Here is a 19,876-nt window from a genome sequence, read left to right as displayed (position 1 = left end):
GTCTAGTTTTATGCTTCATAAAATCATGAAAAATTAGATTTAAGCTTAATTAATTATTATAAGTCTAAGTTTTTAATTTGGGAATTTTATATGAAAGTTTGGTTTAATTCGAGATTAAAACGCATTAATACGTCACATTTAAAGATAAATTTAAAAGTCATCGAATTAAGCTAAATAAAAATATGAGAAAATTCACGTAAGCTTAAATAATTATTTGGGACATTTTAGAGTCATGAAATCAAGAAAATAATCGAAAACGAAAAATGTCGTAGCCAGGGGTAAAACAGTCATTTTACACCGGGAAATTAGTAAAGGTCATGGCAGTGCCCGAAATGCTGTTTTTATTGAAATATGATTATTTTGAAATGTTTATGAATGGTTCATGATTAATTGATGGTTTTTTTAAATGTCTAAAGGATTTTTATGAATTAAGAAGACATTTAAAAGACATGTTGTATGCTTGGTTTCAAAATGAAAAATGTTATGTTATGCATGATTTTTATAAAGTGATGTGAATGAAAAATGTTGAAGGATGTGAAGTGATTGTGACTAATTCGTTAATGGTGGCGACGTCGTGAGGGTTATGGTCCCAGTGGGAGCCCGACGATCGTGTTTCCATCATTGCGAATATGTGGTAACGGATATGTGGTAACGGTTTTGTGGTAACGGAAGAATGGGAATATCGTGAGGGGAGAAGGCCCCAGAGGGAGCCCATTTATGGGAAAAGGCCCTAGAGGGAGCCCCGACGATCGTATTTCTATTCGATCATGTTAGGCCAAGGCTCAGTTGACCGGTGAGAGTGTCGCTGATGTCCCCGCCGCCCAGTACTGTGGTTTTATGTAGATGGATCCATCGTCATGTCATGTCATGTTGAGGAAAGTCACAATTAACGATCTGAATTCAACAAAGGAAAAGGAAAAGGAAAAGGAAAATGTTTATGATCATGTTAAAATGTTATGTCATGTTGAGGAAGAAGGAAAAAGATTAAGGTTTATTTATGCATGTCATGAAAATGTTTATGTTTAAAGTTTTATGCATCATGAAAATGTTTACGAAAATGTTTATGTTTAGGCATCTTCATGAAAACGATATTTTAAGTACAAATATTTTTCACCGTTATATGTTGACTGTATTACGTATTACTCGTTATAAAGATTATGGTGTGTTGAGTCTTTAGACTCACTAGGTGTGATGGATGTAGGTGGTTCTGAGGGAGGACTTGACGGGTGATACTACTGGACTGAAGGTGCACACAACCCGAGGACCAGCGCTTCTACTTTTCCGCATTTACGATTATGACTTATGAATTATGTTAAAGATTTTTAAGATTATTTACTTAAGCTTTTTGAGAGATTTTTGAGAGGTTTAGTATGGGCTTTACTTTTCAAATTATTGCTTTTTAAGTTTGGTAAAACGTTTGACGATTTCTGGTTTGACTTTTCCCTTTCAATTTTCAAATACTAGTTGGATGATTTACTTTAAAATGGTGCAAGATTATTTTATTTGCATGTGCATGCAATGACCGAAAATGTGAGAGATTTTTAAAAAAAAAAAAAAATTCTAGTACTTTTAAAGCAATAAGAAATGAGGACGTTTCAGACAGTCCAGCAAAATCAACCATCAAGTCCTCCCTCCAAACCACCTCCATCCATCACACCTAGTGAGTTTAAAGACTTAACACACCATAATCTTAATAACGAATAATACGTAATACAGTCAACATATAACAGTGAAAAATACTTGTACTTAAAATATCGTTTTCATGAGGGTGCATAAACTTCAAACATGAACATTTTCAAAAAACTATTTTCATGACATGCAATCATAATCCTTAACCTTTTCCTTTTTCCTCATCATGACATAAAACCTTTAACATAATCATGAAAATTTTCCTTTTCCTTTTTGTTGAATTCAGATCGTTAATTATGACTTTCTTGACATGACATGAACATGAAAAATCGATGGATCCATCTACGTGAAACCACAGTACTGGGCGGCGGGGACATCAGCAACACTCTCACCAGTCAACTGAGCCTTGGCCTAACATGATTCGAATAGAAATATGATCGTCGGGGCTCCCTCTGGGACCTTTTCCCATACATGGCTCCCTCTGGGGCCTTCTCCCCTCACAATATTCTCATTCTTACCTCAAACCTCATAACCTCATATTCGTAATAATAGAAACACGATCGTCGGGCTCCCACTGAGACCATAACCCTCACGACGTCGCCAACATTAACGAATTAGTCAATCGCTTCACTTCCTTCAACATTTACATTCTCATCACTTTATAAAAATCATGCATAACATAACGTTTTGTTTTTGAAACCAAGCATGCAACATGTCTTTTAAATATCTTCCTTAAATCATAAAAATTCCTTAGACATTTAAAAATCATAACTTAATCATGAACATTTCATAAACAATTAAAAATAATCATAATATCATAAAAATAGCATTTAGGCCACTGCCATGACGTTTACCAATTTTTAGTTGTAAAAAGACCGTTTTACCCCTAGACTTGACATTTTACGATTTTGACTTTATTTCTTGATTTCTTGACTCAAACATGTCCCAAATAATTATTTAGGCTTACATGAATTTTTCCATAATTTTATTTAGCTTAAAAATTAGACTTTTTCATTTATCTTTAAATAATTTTTTTGACGGTGTTTTAATCCCGAAAAATCTCAAACTTTAATATAAAATTCCTAAATTAAAATTTTAGTCTTTTTATATTATTTTAGCCCTTATGGACCATGACTCGAGCCCCTTGAGCCGTATTCCACTTTTTCTTTATTTAAAATCCCTAATTGACACCTAAACTTCGGCCCCTAGCCAACTTCCGATTTTCACGAGTTACCCCCGAACCATGTCGATCCAAAACTTGACCAACATCCTAAATTACCCTACTGGACCCTTGGACCACTAAGGAACCTTCCTAAACCACAAAACGTGAGCCCCTACCTAACCCTTAAGTTGGCCGAGAGTTCCATTTTTCATGGACTCTAAGTATTTGCGTCCAAGCCTCTACCAGCGAGCCCTGCCCCTGAACCAACCACCCGTGGACCCTCCTAGGACTCTAGTGCATCCCTTGGCCCGGCCCTTGAACCACAGTCCGAGCCCCAAGCCCCTGGAAGCTGCACGAACCCTGTACAATTCTGTGCGGGTTCTCGGGTAGAGTCCTAGCATGGCTAGGACTCTTCCCCCAGCCCCTATCTCGAGTCCTAGCCCGGCTAGGACCCTCCCTTCGGCTGAACACAGCCCCTGGCCAGCCCTGAACCCAAGCCAAGGCCAGCCCTCCTCCTTAGTCATGAAACCCGATCCCTAAACCCCTTGACAGCAACAAGTTCGGTTTCAGTTTTTTATTTGCTTCTTTATTTCGACTTTGTTGGTGATTAGAGTGAGTGTGTGTGACTCTAAATCGTGCATAAACATCACCGGTGCAAACCTATGACCATGGCAGCCCCTTTACACAATAAAATCATGAATTTGCATCAAAACCTCAAGTTCTCTCATGTGTGCATGCAAAAATCCGAGAATAAAGATAGAAACTTTATGCCTTTCATGCATACAATAATTATAACAATAATATGATATGATGGACAATAAAAGGAGATGTATGGCGTGTCTTTGCGTTAAATACGCTCGAATATCCGTTGACGACGAAGAACGGGAGACGACTTTGGCTTGCTCTTGCTTGCCCTTCGAAAAATCTCCTTGAATGTGTTATGTATGTGTGCTGTCGTGTGTTGGTGATTGAGAGAGAGAGTTTCAGATTTTACAAAGTAGGTAGCCGATTCTTTGAAGCAACAAGTGTAGGGTTTTCTTTGTGATTTTCTATTACTTTAAATACTAATTTACTTTGCTAATTAGGCTAGGCCTATTAAGCCTTTAAATTAGGCCCATTAATCTAATTAGGATTTAAATAAAATATTAACATGTGAATTTATTAACCGGGTTGTCAAAAAGCTTGTATTTTAGTTGAAAACCAACACTGATAAAATTTTTGTCCCAGCGTATAAAATCACCTCAAAACCCCTTAATTTCAAAAATACTAAAAGCAACCACCCTATTTTAAATAATTAAAAATAATTATTTAATTAAAAAAAATTTCAGCCCTCGGTCCCCGTTCCTCGATCGTCACTTGAATATTCCTAAAAATACAATGTTATGCATGATGACAATAAGAATCTCATTTAACATATCAACATGTATGTCGCATAATTAATTAGCAATTAAAGTCACTTAATTTCTAATTTTCCAGTATTTCCTATATTCGCATGCGGTTGGATTACGTCGTCTTAATTTTGGACCTTACATATTTAATAACCTATTTATGGAGTGGACATCTGATTAAGTTTTAAGATGAACATATATTTCATATCCAATTTAAGACGGATTGTTAAACTTCTTCCACTTTAACTCATACTGAATATTTTTCATGATTATTTCCACTTCTATAAGCTCCTTCCATTTTCATGTTTTTAATTTTCTTAAGCATAACTCCAATCTGAATTAATAATCATGTAATTATAAATATAATATAAAATAAAAAAACCACTTTCATCAAAATATATATGGCTTCAACTAAAAAATAATAGTATTCGAATAATTTGATCTGGTTAGCTAAATCAGTTTTTAAATATGATAGATAAATAAGTCTTTTGTACATTTAGGTACAGTTTGGTACATAGGATATGATAAGTAAGTGATAAACAGTATAAGGATAAATCAAGGATAAATATAATGATAAGATAATATGTGGAATGTTTGGTATGATTTTAACAAGAGTGATTAAATTTATATATTGACATGTCACACATATATAAACCCATCCACTTCATTTTTTTATAGATTACAATACTGGCTTCTTTTCCCATATTTAACATTGACAAAAATTATTTTTCATTTTTGTTCCTTTAACATTCGTACTCCAAAAGATTAATTTTGATTAATACCTTAAAAATTTGAAGTATTTATTGTTAGTTACGTCAATTGTTAATTATAAAAAGATCAATAGTTGTTTTATTTTAGTTTATAATTAATTATTTATTAGACATCAACAAAAATTAATATAATAAATTTTAAAATTTCATGAAATTTATATTCCCTCCCCTCCTCTGGCTTGGAGACAACTTCTAAGAGACGCTCTTCCAAGCTACTGCCGTTCCGACCATATTTGGGCTTCTTCCATTCCACTGCAACCGCCGGTAACCAGAACCACTGCCCTCTCTGTATATAATAATCGGATGATGGATTCCTATCATGCCAAATTTGAGTTTGAAATTCGCAGCGTGTTTCATTTCATTTTCTCCATACTTTGAAGCGTTGAATTTTGTTGCGATGCGCTTAATTTTGATCCAATTGCATAAAATCTTACATTTCGATGAGAATTTGTGAATGTTTTGGTGTAGATTTATGATTACATTGTTATTTAAATCTGTTGCAGTGTTGTTATTCGCTTGCTGGCTATTTACTGTATTCGTATCAAGTTCCTTCCGTGATTGTTGAAGTTGATTGAAAATTATGTTCATAAGTTATGTAAGCGATTTTCTTCTTCTGGTCTTTATGCATAGCTTTGATTTTGGGCAAAATTGTGGCGAGAGAAGAGATGATGGAAAGAGAGAATCGAAGTTTTTTATATTGGGCCTTTTTAAGGTGGAATAAGAGATGAGTCAATATAAAAGTATCGAAATATAATGATTATTTAGCTATTAATTGAACGGTGAAAGAAGTTTAATATGGGTCGTTGGGTTGCACTTGTTCAGTCTTGGTCTAGGAAATATGGTTCAAGCTATCCTGTTAATGCCGGATCAAACACCATATGAAATCTCAGTGAATGTGGATCTAATTACCGTTATTTTGTTGATTAGGTATCTAAGTTGGCGTATGTGCATTAAACCTGCCATTTCGAATTTTCTGGCGCACTTTTAATGAAGTGGTCACCAACAAGTTAAGCGGCTTAAATTGAAGCTTTAATGTTTTAAAATGGTTGTTAAACAAGTAAATACTGTATAGATTGTATTCTCTAGTAAGTTTTCATTGTTGGAGAAGCTACGTCCGTGTTCTTAGGTGTCAGAATATTGTTTAACATCTACCAATAATTGCAAATTTATCTTCAGATTACTTCCATTTGTTACTGCATTATCGGAATCAACATTTTTCTGCTACTACAGGAGTCCAATTCATTTTGGCTGATATACAAAGCCGGCAAGAAAAATGTGTTGAAGCAAGGGATGCTGCTGAAGATGTGCGTATAAAGAGGAGAAAAATGGTTTATTGTGTCAGATTGACAAGCTTAGTTTTGGAAAAAGAGAAGTTTTGGAGGAAAACCAATTACTGAATTTAGACAATTCAAAATTTTTGAACATGGAAAGTAAGTTATCTGATCATATCAAGGAAATCCAGAAAGAGTTGAAACAAAAAAATTTGGAAGTAGATGAGGGGAGAGTGCACACAAAATTTCATTATCTCCTTGAATCGAAGGAATGCCTCATACGGAGTTATGAAAATTCAATAAAAGAGCTCAAGGAAAGAGACACCATGCTTCTAAAGCAGCAGAAAACTCTGGAGTTAAAAAATGAGGAATTGAAACTAGAGCTGATGAGAAAGTGCATGGAATTTAATGAATTAATGGATTTACAGAATAAACTTCTTCAAATAAATCAGTCAAAAGTTTCTTCAATCGTTCAGAAAGAAATCCAATTGAAGCAGTGTGAAGAGAAGTCTCATGGACTCGGTATCAAACTAGAAGATATGGAGAAAAAAGTCAGTAACCTTCTTCTAACAGTCAGAGAAAAGTCCGAAGAAGTAGATAAGGGGAAGCAATTGCAAGGAAATTTGTTAAAAAAAATCGAATTTCAAACCTTGGAAATTATGAAGAATGAACAGTTGTTGAGGAACTATGAAATGGATAACAGACTTCTTGCTGCAAAAGTTCAGAATTTTTCGACCGGTGCAGATGAGATCCAGAAAGAACTTCAGAACAAAATTAATGAATTGGAGGAGGTAACCAAGGTGCAAAAGCAGTTACTCCAACAAAGAGATGCACTTGACTTGGAAAGGATCAAGAGAGGGCAAGAATTAGAAGAATCTGAGAAGGAAAGGAAAAAAGTACTGGATAAGATAAAAGATTTGGAGGAGAAAGTTGATAAGCTTCAAGAATGTCTCTATGCGATGACCAAAGAGTCTTCTGAAGGGATGGAGTTGCATGGCAAGTTGCTGCAGAAAATTGAAGCAAAAAATTCTGAGCTGCTGTCCGAAAAGAGAAGACGAAGGGATGCTATTACTGCGTATAAGAAGCTGAAATCTGAACACAACTTTCTTCGGAAAAAATATTACCCTACTCCAGAAAACATGCTTCTTGCAACAAAGGAAAAGATGAAAGCGAGGTAGTCAGAAATGATCAAATTCCATCAGCTTCATGCGGTAAGCTCCTTGTCTTTTATGTGTGCAACTTTCTTTTTGTTAACCGCGTGTAACAGTTTTTGTTCTCTATATGTCATTTGGACATACAACATAATGGACATATATCTTGTTTATCATCCTACTGATATTGGGCATGTATTTGTACATGCCAGGAATATATCTCGGTTGTCATCTTGCAAAGATTGGGCATGTATGCTAATATGTCGTATTGCATGTAGTCAATTGATATGAAACCTATGTTCTATGATCGCACATAATTTTCACGTACAATTTTTCCTTTGGGGTGTGTTTGTCTTTTAAAAAGAAAAAATTGAAAAATCTGTCTCCATCGCTATTTCTTTCTTATTTTAGGCATTGAGAAAAATGCTTAAAAAGCTTTTGGTATTGCAATGACGTAACAGATCAAGAGGGTGGGAAGGACATCCTAGAAGACAACAAAGGAGTTGCAATTCTTCAAACATCAAGTCCAGTCTCACCATCTATGTCAAGTATCCTCATTGCTGCAAAATTCCCAACTTGCGTAAAATCTTGCCCGCCAATGGTTACAAAACGAGTCGTTTCTCGGTGGAGGGATACAAGGTCCCGTCAGAGCCGTTTGGGGCCTGATCCCCATGATGATTTCCTCAATACTCCTCTGGAGAAAGTGCTGGAAAAGTTGGGGAAAGTTCCAATGGAGGAGAATCACGAGCTTCCCAAGCCACGTTCAACAGACACAAACTTTGTAAACTCTGACAATGAAACACAGGATATGAATATTGATTCTGGACCACGAAAGCAACAAGTGCCACCACCAAATACGGTAACTTCAGTTTTTAAGTACGTCAAGCCGGTGAGAAAGAAATCAGAGAGGGAAAGCCTGAAGGGCGTGGAATGCAAGCAATGCAAGAAATTTTATGATGCTGTTCTTCCTGAAGCAAGAAAAAACCCGGATGCGAATAAGCAAGGCATATGCTGTGAGCATCATGATGGAGTTTCTAGGCATCGATATCAGTATGGACCTCCTTCCACTCCTGATGGATTTTGGGATATTGGATTTGAGTCTGAAACTTGAATTCTTGTGTTTTATTCTTTCAAATTGATAATAACACATTTGTAATCAAATGTTATTCTTACATTTTAGCCAAGAAAATTCATTCCATTACCGTAATTTTCTTCCGCATGCTACCCCATATGCGCGGGTATGGCGCGCTAGCGCGAGTGTCCAGTACAAGGAGCTCGCGCAATGCGCGACGTCGGCGCATCTGATCGTGCAGAGAAATGGCCACATGCGCGACGTGATGCGCAGCCAGGCGAGGGACAGAAGACCCCGTGATATGCGCGCGATGGCGCGCATAGCCGAGGTGTCAGTAGCCTAGGATGTGAATCGTTAGATTATGAGTTTTCGATATGATTATGAGTTCTGGTATATATCTATGATGTGGAATTGACGTTACGGAGACGTCTGTTAGCATCGAAAATCTGTGGATTGATTTGATCGCGATATGATAGATTGTGTCTTGATTCGATATTGATTAGATTATGTTTTGATTTGAGTATTGATCAGAACATGTTCTGAATTGAGTGATATATTGATATTGTGTCTGTTCGGTATTGTTATTACCAGATTGAGAATGGACAGAGTTGAATTCAGGACTTCGTCTTCGTCAGAGCGGGAAGATAAAGGTATAAGTCAATGTGGTATTGGGAGATCGACTTGAGTCGGTTTAGACTTGAGTTTCCCTAAATCACATACTTTACTTTATTGCATTGATTTGATTGATGTACTTGTTCTCTTGATTTATAGATAGCAGGTATTAGAAGAGTAATCTTATGACAGAAGTGCCTGTTAGTGGTGGAATCGCCACAGGCACATTGCACGATGTCATAAGATAGTGTATTGACAATAGTGCCATAGTCTGTCACCATAGGATTGGTTATCGATGTGGATAAAATTAGAGCTTTTTCTATTACTGGTGATCGGTACCGTATCGATGTGGATAGAATTACAACTTCTTCTATTACTGGTGATCGATGTCATACCGATGTGGATAGAATCGGAGTTTTCTTCTATTACTGGTGATCGATGTCATATCGATGTGGATAGAATCGGAGTTTTCTTCTATTACTGGTGATCGATACTATACTGATGTGGATAGAATCAGAGCTTCTTCTATTACTGGTGATCGATGCCATATCAACGTGGATAGAACTGGAGTCTTTTCTATTACTGTTGGTTGATATGGAATGCCAATGTCTGGAAACCGGGATCCCTAGGCTAGGATTGAGTCTAGTCTGAGTCGTGGAATTACGAGTATTGTCCACAGTTTGATATTGATTATATTTCAGCTTTTGATATATATATATTGTTGTTATCTGTCCATGCTTTTATGTTTATCATATGATTGCATGTTTCGTTGATTTATACTGGGATTTATTCTCACCGGAATTATCCGGCTGTTGTCTTGTCTGTATGTGTACTTGACAACAGGTGGGACAGGTTCAGGGTTGAGGAGATGAAGAGGGAACGTGATTAGAGTGGAGATTCCGGACTTGAATTAAAGATAGGGTTGGACACTTGACATTAGATGTTAAACCTTAGTTGAATAAATGTATGTGATACAGGATTTGTACTTTTATATACTGAAATGTATATATATATATATATGTTTTATTTCACTACGTTCCGAATTTTTTTAAAAAAAATTTAGACCCTGTTTTATAATTGATTAATTAGTCTCAATGATGATTAAGAACATGATTAGCGTCCGGGTCCCCACATATATAAAACAAATGGTATATTTGGATTTGTTTTACTGAAATAAATGTTTCTCCATTTTTTATTACCCTATATGAATATTATTTTAGATTTATTTTTTAAAAAATACCCAAAAAATGTTAGAGTAGATGTCCAGCAAGCCAAATTGTGGCTTGAACTTTATTGGCTCTAGTGTAAAACGATTTTTATTTTAATAATATTTTACAATTTTATTCAATTATGAAATTATACTTTATCTGTATATCAATGCAAGCTGCATAAATAAAGAATTTGAATATATAATAGGTATCATAGGTCTGCCTCGCAACGTAAAATCATGAAACTCTTTAGGAAGTATGCCGTATATTCTAAACGAGTTCCTATTCGAATCAGCTGCCTAAAATAAAGATAATGTCTCTTGAGCTTGAGACTAACATCTGTGATGTAAACGTCATGTTTTATTGACAAGGCCATAGGAGATATATATTGATATAGATGGGTGATTGATAAGCCCAAATCTTATAGAGATTTAGGGATTTTATTTGTGTTTATCTAGAAATTTTATCCCTAATTATGTGCTTAATTTAATTAATAATTGTAGATTTGAATAAAAAGTGAAAAGTGTTTAAATTGAGAGATAATATAAATTTACTAGATTTCGAAGGGAACAAAATATTAGAAGAAAAGAAATTAAATACTCTTATATTCTATTCCTTGATGATATTGAAATCTGGGAAAAATCTATGTAAATCTTTATAAATATCTTATCTACACTTTATTTACTGGACATGGGCTTTAAAAAGGAAAGGAAGGAGGAGGCCCATGAAGAAGAATAAAAAGGGCAGAAGCGTACAAGAGAAGGGAGAAGCGCCGTAACGTACAGAGTGAAAGAATAGCAGAACAGCGCGGAAGAAGGAAAAGAGAGGAGGAAGATTGAAGGAAAAGCAGGAGGAATTCCTCACACACTACAAATCACAGAGAATCTCTTTCATTCCTTCTTAATCATGTTTTCTGCATTAACTTTAAACACTGATTTTGACTTTTGTTTTGAATTTATGGAGTAGATTTTTAGAGACTAAGGACATGATAGGGCCGAGACATATTATTTTCTGATGTTTTGAGTTTAATTCAATTCTATTGTTTATTTTATTCATTGATTGATGTCGTTTATCACGTATTCTTTTAATCTGACCAATTAAATAGAATACTTGTTGATTAATCTAAAACCGGAAGGCGATATATTCATATTTACTTCATACATCAATCAACATATGGTTAAATTGACTAGAAATAGTATTCGATTTCAGTGTGCGACTTTAGGTTGAAAAACTGGAATTTCACAGCAACTTAATGCGGTTGAATCTAATTAAATTCAGTTAAGAATAATTGGTCTGTTAGATTTAATTAGATTTATTAATTCGAGGAATCGTTTAATAAATAATTTTGAGAATTCCGTCGTGAATTAAATAACTAATATATTGAATATAATTGACACGTTGATTATAAGTTTGTCTCGGTACCGCTGTGCGCCTTAGTCGTCTTTAATAATTTGAATTTCCGTCTAATTTAATAATTTGGATTTTTTTGTGATTTAGTTAATTTATTTAAATTGTTTAATTTAGTTTTAATTAATTTATCTCCACTCATTTGAATTTTAATAGCCTAAATTAGGAACGATAATTTATATTCTAGTATTTAAATATCGATATCTGTGGGTACGATACCTGGACTCATCTCCAAATACTATTCTTGACCTAGTCCGCTTGCTAGATTTATTCCCAACCAAAATCGTCGGTCAAGTTTTTGACGCCGTTGCCAGGGATTGAATTGTTTAATTTTAGAATTTATTATTTTCTTGAGATTAGGTTTTATTTAATTTTGTGGATTTTACGCATATCACACTGTTTTAAGTTTATTTCTTATTTTCAGGATTTATCTAGCTGTGCATGAGCCGTGCTAAAGGTGACACAGAATTGGAGCCATTTGATCCAGAGATTGAGAATACCTTTCGACGGAGACTTAGAGCACAAAGGGAGAAATCCTCAGACTCTGACGTGGAAGAGCAATTCAAATGGCTCTGTCTATGATCTCACTAGACAAACTACTGGAGGTTATGGTTCAAGCATTACTCGTCCTATTATGGAAGCAAATAATTTTGAGTTGAAGCCATCCATCATTCAAATGATACAATATCAAGTGAGATTTGGAGGATCGTAGACCGAGGATCCTAATGCACATCTGGAGGGATTTCTATCTATCTGTGACACAATCAAATTCAATGGAGTGAGCACGGATGCCATAAGATTGAGACTATTCCCTTTCTCTTTGCATGGGGAAGCAGAAGAATGGCTTAGAGATCTACCAGCGGGTTCTATTACTACATGGAATGGGTTGGTGGAATTATTCAAAAATCAATATTTTCCACCCACCAAGCTAGCACAACTGCATATGGATATTTCATCTTTTCGCCAGAAGGATGGGGAGACACTGCATACAGCTTGGGGAAGATTTAGGAAGATGTTGAGGAGGTGTCCTTAGCATGGTTTCTCTTCATCTGAGCAAGTTCAAATTTTCTATAACGGAGTTGATCCTTCTGTGTGTTCCATGCTAGATGCGGCAGCCAATGGTATCTTATACAGGAAGACTCCACGAGTTGCACTGGAAATAATTTCAAATATGGCAGAAAATAGTGCAGGTTGGCCGGACATTAAACGAGAAAAGAAGGCTGGAGTTCTTGAAATGGATGTCTTGAATGCACTTACTGCTAAGATTGATGGGTTGGCTCATCAATTCTCTCAGCTGCAATCAAATCAAGCAAATCAAGTCCAAGGAATAGTCATCGAGGAACAACCCATTTTTGATGAAGAAGCAGTGAATTTTGTGGGGAATCACTGGAGACAGCAATCAAATCCATACAGTTCCACGTATAATCCAAGATGGAGGAATCACCCTAATTTGTCTTGGAAGAATACAGAGAATTCCCTTAATCCAACACATATTCCCCCACTGCCCATTCCTCAACAAATGAGACAACAAGGATTATTGGTACCTGCAGCACCTCCAGGATTCAAGCAAGAAGATCAAAAATCAATTTATGAGGATTTTATGATGAAACATGTTGTGGGGATGGAGACGAGGCTGCAAAATCATGATGCTATCTTACGAAGGTTGGATGCTTAAATGGGTCAAATAGCCAATCAATTAGCAAATCGACCCCTTGGAACACTACCAAGTGATACTGAGAAAAATCCAAAAGGAGTGAATGCAGTGAATACAGTGATCAAGGCCGAGGAGGAGAAATCAAAGAAGCAGAATTCTACAGATGTGGAAAAGAATGATGGATGAATGAAATTAAAAACAGAAGATGCTAAGGAACAGAACACTCACACCACCCTTCCACAGAAGACATGTAAGAAAGGTAAGGAATTTGATTCTAATGATAATATTGATATTAATACACTTCATTTTCCTCAAAGAGCAAGACAACTACAATTGAATCAACAATTTTCGAAATTTCTTGAAGTTTTTAAGAAATTGCACATAAATATTCCTTTTGTAGAGGATTTGGCTCAAATGCCTTCTTATGCTAAATTCTTGAAAGATATTTTGACTAAAAAGAGGAAACTTGTTGATTTTGAAACTGTTAAGCTTTCTGAGGAATGTTCAGCTATTCTGCAAAATAAATTACCTCCTAAGTTTAAGGATCCAGGTAGTTTCTCCATTCCTTGCACTATAGGTAATTCTAATTTTAATAAGGCATTGTATGATCTTATTGCTAGCATAAATCTTATGCCTTATTCCTGCTTTGAGAAATTGGAGATTGGAGAAGTTAAACCAACCACTATTTCCCTTCAACTTGCTAATAGGTCTATTAAATATCCTAGAGGGGTTATAGAGGATGTTTTGGTTAAAGTTGATAAATTTATATTTCCAGTTGATTTTGTTGTGCTAGACATGGAGGAGGATCATGAGATCCCCCTTATTTTAGGTCGTCCTTTCTTAGCTACTGGAAGAGCTCTCATAGATGTGCAAAAAGGTGAGTTAGTTTTGAGGTTGAACGATGAGAAGGTAACTTTTAATGTGTTTCGTAGTATGAAATATCCTGTTGAATCTTCTGATTGTTATAGAATTGATGCTATTGATGATATTGTTGAGTGTAGTGTGCATGATACTTTAATTGAAGACCCACTGGAAAAGCTTTTGGTTAACCCAAAGTCCACGGAATCCAACAGAGAAGAGGTGGAGGAATGTATGAACTACTTGGAGGGATCAAAACCTCTGCCAAGATTAGTGAATTCGAGGATTGGGGAGCTTGGATATATTCCAAAATCACTTAAACCTTCCATAGAAGAACCCCCATTGCTCGAACTCAAACCACTTCCTCCTCATTTAAAATATTTATTTTTGAAGGAAGAAGATAAACTGCCAGTGATTGTTTCTTCTTCCTTGACAGGTAATGAGGAAGATAAGCTCTTGAGAGTGCTGAAGGATCATATATGTACTATTGGATGGAGCATAGCTGACATCAAGGGAATAAATCCATCAATGCGCATGCACAAAATTTTAATGGAGAAGGAGCACTCTCCCACTACTCAACCTCAAAAGAGGCTGAATCCAGCTATGCAAGAGGTTGTCAAAAAGGATGTAATCAAACTCCTTGATGCAGGTATGATCTTTCCTATATCCGATAGCAAGTGGGTAAGTCTTGTGCATGTTGTTCTTAAGAAATGGGGAATCACTATTGTTGAAAACGAAAATAACGAATTAATCCCTACTAGAACTGTTACTGGGTGGCGTGTTTTTATTGATTATCGCAAATTGAATGATGCCACAAGAAAGGATCACTTTCCCTTACCTTTTATTGATCAAATGTTAGAGCGTTTGGCAGGTCATGCTTTCTATTGTTTTTTAGATGGTTATTCTGGATATATGCAAATCCCCATAGACCCCGAAGATCAAGATAAGACCACTCTTACTTGTCCCTATGGTACATTTTCTTATAAAAGAATGTCATTTGGTTTGTGTAATGCTCCTGCTACTTTTCAACGTTGTATAATGTCGATTTTTCATGATATGGTTGAAAAGTATATTGAGGTTTTCATGGATGACTTTTCTATATTTGATTCTTCCTTCGACTCTTGTTTGGTTAATTTGTCAAAAGTGCTAAAGAGATGTGAAGAAACGAATATTGTACTTAACTGGGAGAAATGTCATTTCATGGTAAAGGAAGGAATTGTCCTCGGTCACAAAATTTCTGAAAAAGGGATTGAAGTGGATGGAGCTAAAGTAGAGATCATAGAAAAACTTCCTCCCCCTACTAACGTAAAGGGAATTCGTAGTTTTATTGGGCATGCAGGTTTTTATAGGCGTTTTATCAAGGATTTCTCGAGTATTACTAAGCCGTTAACTAATATGCTAATGAAAGATATTCCTTTTGTTTTTTCTGATGATTGTTTACAAGATTTTCAGGTATTAAAGCAAAAGTTAACCACCACGCCGATCATTGTTGCACCAGATTGGCATCTACCTTTTGAACTCATGTGTGACGCAAGTGATATTGCTTTAGGGGCTGTTTTGGGGGAAAAGAGGAACAAATCCTTGCATGTAATCTACTACGCAAGCATGATACTTTCAGGAGCTCAATTGAACTACTCTACCACTGAAAAAAAGTTGTTGGCAGTTGTTTTTGCTTTGGACAAGTTTCTGCTTACCTTGTAGGGAGTAGAGTGATAGTCCACACGGATCATTCAGCTTTGAAGTATCTCTTAAACAAGGAGGCCAAGCCAAGATTGATAAGATGGATCCTTCTACTGCAAGAATTTGACATAGAGATCGTGGATCGCAAGGGAACTGAAAACCAAGTTGCTGATCATCTATCGAGATTGGAGAAGCCCGAGGAAGGTAAGTATGTAATTAGAGATGAATTCCCTGACGAGAAACTTTATGACATCTCTAATTTACCATGGTATGCTGACTTTTTCAATTATTTATCATGCAAATTCATTCCTTCTCATCTTACATATCAGCAGAAAAAGAAGTTTTTTTCGGATTTAAAATTTTATCTTTGGGAAGATCCTCTTTTGTTTAGAATTTGTGCAGATGGAATTATTCGTAGGTGTATTCCAGGGGAAGAGGTAAGCTCTATATTTGCTCATTGTCACAGTGGTCCAACTGGAGGACATTTTGGGGCAAGTAAAACTGCTACAAAAATCCTTCAAGCTGGATTCTACTGGCCTACACTGTTCAAAGATGCACACACTTATGTTTTGAATTGCAATGAATGCCAACGTATTGGTAATATTTCAAGAAGACACGAAATGCCATTGAATAATATTTTAATCTGTGAATTGTTTGATGTGTGGGGAATTGATTTCATGGGGCCTTTTCCAGATTCCTTAGGGAATAAATATATTTTGGTGGCCGTGGATTACGTATCCAAGTGGGTGGAAGCAAGTGCTTGTAGAACCAATGACTCTAAAACTGTGATCCAATTTTTAAAGAAAAATATTTTTGCAATATTTGGCACACCTAAAGCCATTATTAGCGATGGGGAAAAACACTTTTGTAATCGTTATTTTGAGTCTCTGTTAACTAAGTATGGGGTCACGCACAAGGTGGCAACACCTTATCATCCTCAAACTAGTGGTCAAGTAGAAGTGTCAAATAGGGAGATTAAGAAAATTCTTGAGAAGACCGTTGGATCTTCGAGGAAGGAATGGGCTAGTAAATTGGATGATGCATTGTGGGCATATAGAACAGCATTCAAAACCCCTATAGGAACTTCCCCTTTTCGTTTGGTCTATGGAAAAGCTTGTCACCTTCCTGTTGAACTAGAGCATAGGGCATTATGGGCTACTAATTTTTTGAACTTTGATGTGCAAGCTACAGGTAATCAGCGTTTTCTACAACTCAATGAGCTGGAGGAATTTCGTCTTGATGCATATGAGAATGGAAAAATCTACAAGGAAAAGACAAAGAAGTGGCATGATGCAAGGATTGTGCACAGGGAATTTGAGTCTGGACAAAAAGTTCTTCTTTATAAATCTCGTTTGAAACTCATGCAAGGTAAACTTCACTCCAAATGGTCCGGGCCTTTTACTGTTACTGAAGTTTTTCCCTTTGGTGTTGTAGAAATCCGTGGAGATTCTGGATATCCCTTTAAGGTGAATGGACATCGGTTGAAAATTTTTCATGAAGGAATTATGGAGCAAGAGGAGCCGAGTACCTTTTTGCACGACCCAACCTAATTTATAAAGGGAGTTGTCTAGCTATAGACGATAAATTTAGCGCTTGCTGGGAGGCAACCCAGTGATTTATTTTATTTTATTTCGTTTTATTTTATTTATTATTATTATTTTTACTTTTTCAGTCTGTTAGTTTAGTTCTCTGTGATTTTGGTGTGTGTAGGGAATATTGGAGTGAAACAAGATGATTTAAATACGGGAAAAGCTAAAACTATTGAAATAAGAGATTTCTAGCAGTGAGGAATTCCACCATCCCCATGTACCACTCCATGGAACTCAAAGCACACTGCCAGGGAAGTGTTCTCTTACTATTCTACATCCAAATGCTATATAATTTTTGAATGGTATGACACTGGGGACAGTGTAAATCTAAAGTGTGGGGGGATTTGTGTTTTGTTCCACAACACCACAATTAGTATGTGCTTAAATGTTTAATCCTTGAGCATGAAAATTTTTCTGGTTATTCTTTGAGAAACTGCACTTGTGATTACATGACATACTAATTGATTTTCTAAATTTTTGATCACTCAAGAGATTGAATCACGCCTATAACTGATTGAGATGAGTTGTAGTTGTAGTTGAAGGATTTGAGCATGAACTAGTTTTGTATCATATTTTGAGACAACATTTATGCACGTTAGGTCATACTTATATGAACTTATTGTGAATGGGAAATAGGTGTGTTCATAAAAAAAAGAAAAAAAAAGAAAAGAAAAGAAACAATCTAGAACTTGTCTGATTATCTTTCGAGGAGAAAATACGGAGGAGAATGACTTAGGGATGATTTAGGCGATCTTTGGACCGTTAGAGCCTTTCGAGCCTACCCAATGCATCATTCATATCCTTAGTATCCTTTTTTGAGCCTAATAAATGGAATCGATTGTGCCAAAGACATACAATTAGCCTCCATTCGTATTCCTTCAAAATCCCACATCAACTACCCAGTTTTAGCTCATACACTATTCCTCTACCTTAATTTTGAGAGAAATAAACCCGTTTAGTACTTTAAAATTTTCAATAACTCACATGTGTTGATAATTGATAATGATGGAATTTGAAAAAAAAAATCATGAAGAAAGGGAAGGGGATTGTTAGACATGAATTTTATTGTGGCGATGATAAACTAAAACCAGCAGACCAGAACAGTTGACTAATTTATCAGGAGCAACTGGTCTGATAAAACTAAACCAGTAGAAAGGACAGTAATACAAAACCAGTAGAGGACGTTTCCTAACGTTGCTACCTTAAATGTTACCGTTAAAGAGTTCCTAGTACTAGTATTAATTGTAGCATTAATTACTATACGGACTCATTTAATGCATTTTACCCAAATAAGTATGAAACAAGACTGATTGTTTTATAGCTTTTCTGCAGGAACTTCTTTTGGTAATAAAGCTGATTGTATCAGTTATCTGAAGACATCCTCTGATTGTGAACGTTGAACTCAGTCGTTTATATATACTTGGATCAAATCCTTTTACGACAGCTCGCTTGACATAATATTATCTTTCAAGGAACAAAGCCATTCTCATCGTTTCAGACTTATCTCGAAATTCCTTGAGTAATCAAAAGTTCAACACAGAGAAAAGTAGCACACGCTTCATAGCAAATATCTGATCTTTCGAAGATCATCTTGTGCTACTGATTCTTACATTCTTCACAATCTTTACATCATTTATACTTTATCAAGAAGAGTCTGTAATCTGAAAAGAGTCTTTTCAGAACTTTGTGTTTCGCATTCTTGTGAGTTGAGAAACTAAGAGTTTCAGTAGGCCGAAGTGTAAGTCCTTCTGAAGTGGGTGTGTACAAGAGTTGTACTGTAATATCCAAAGTCTTTTAGTTATACCTTCTGGAAACAGAAGAAGGGGAGACATAGAAGAGTTTATCTTCGAACTTCCATAAACAACTGCTGCCTACTGTTTTATTGTCTTTCAACTATTTCATCAGATTGTTTCCGCACGTTCTATTGTAATCAGGTGAAAGTATTCGCACAAGATAAACTACTATCCCTAACAGGATTTTAGTACCTCATCAGAAACGAAAGAAAAACGAGTAGAGTTTATTCACCCCCCCTCTAAACTCAACTTCAATCCCCAACAGGGATTGATGAAAAATACACGTACATATATTGAAAAAAAAGGAAGGAGGAAGGAATGTTGTATGATATGTTGATTGAAAAAAAAACAAAAACAAAACTGATAGTGAATGTTGCTGAGGATTGAAAGAAAGCTGAAGGATGATGAAAAGGTTAGATAGAAGATGATGAAATTCAATGAGGAGGAAGATAAGAGATGAAGGAATGCGCTGAAGGAATAATTGTTTATTTTCTCACTTTGAATCTCCCAACCTTTATTGTAGCCGTGAGCCGTGGCCTAACCTTATAAGCTTGAAAAGACCTATTGACCGGGTCATATTCCTCCAACATTTAGTGGAGAAAGATATGAAAGACAAGCTTATGGAGAGTTTC

General features: G+C 35.8%; 1 pseudogene; it reads left to right on the top strand.

Annotated features, from left to right (window-relative positions):
• The first annotated feature begins 6,193 nt into the window (after positions 1–6,193).
• Positions 6,194–8,569, top strand: LOC140811219 (protein gamma response 1-like; annotated as a pseudogene).
• Positions 8,570–19,876: the final 11,307 nt, after the last annotated feature.

The sequence above is a fragment of the Primulina eburnea genome, chromosome 14, assembly GCF_022965805.1.
Source record: "Primulina eburnea isolate SZY01 chromosome 14, ASM2296580v1, whole genome shotgun sequence".
In the NCBI taxonomy this organism is placed as follows: Eukaryota; Viridiplantae; Streptophyta; class Magnoliopsida; order Lamiales; family Gesneriaceae; genus Primulina; species Primulina eburnea.
Note: the sequence above shows the minus strand (reverse complement) of the source record. Positions and strands in the feature narration are given on the sequence as shown.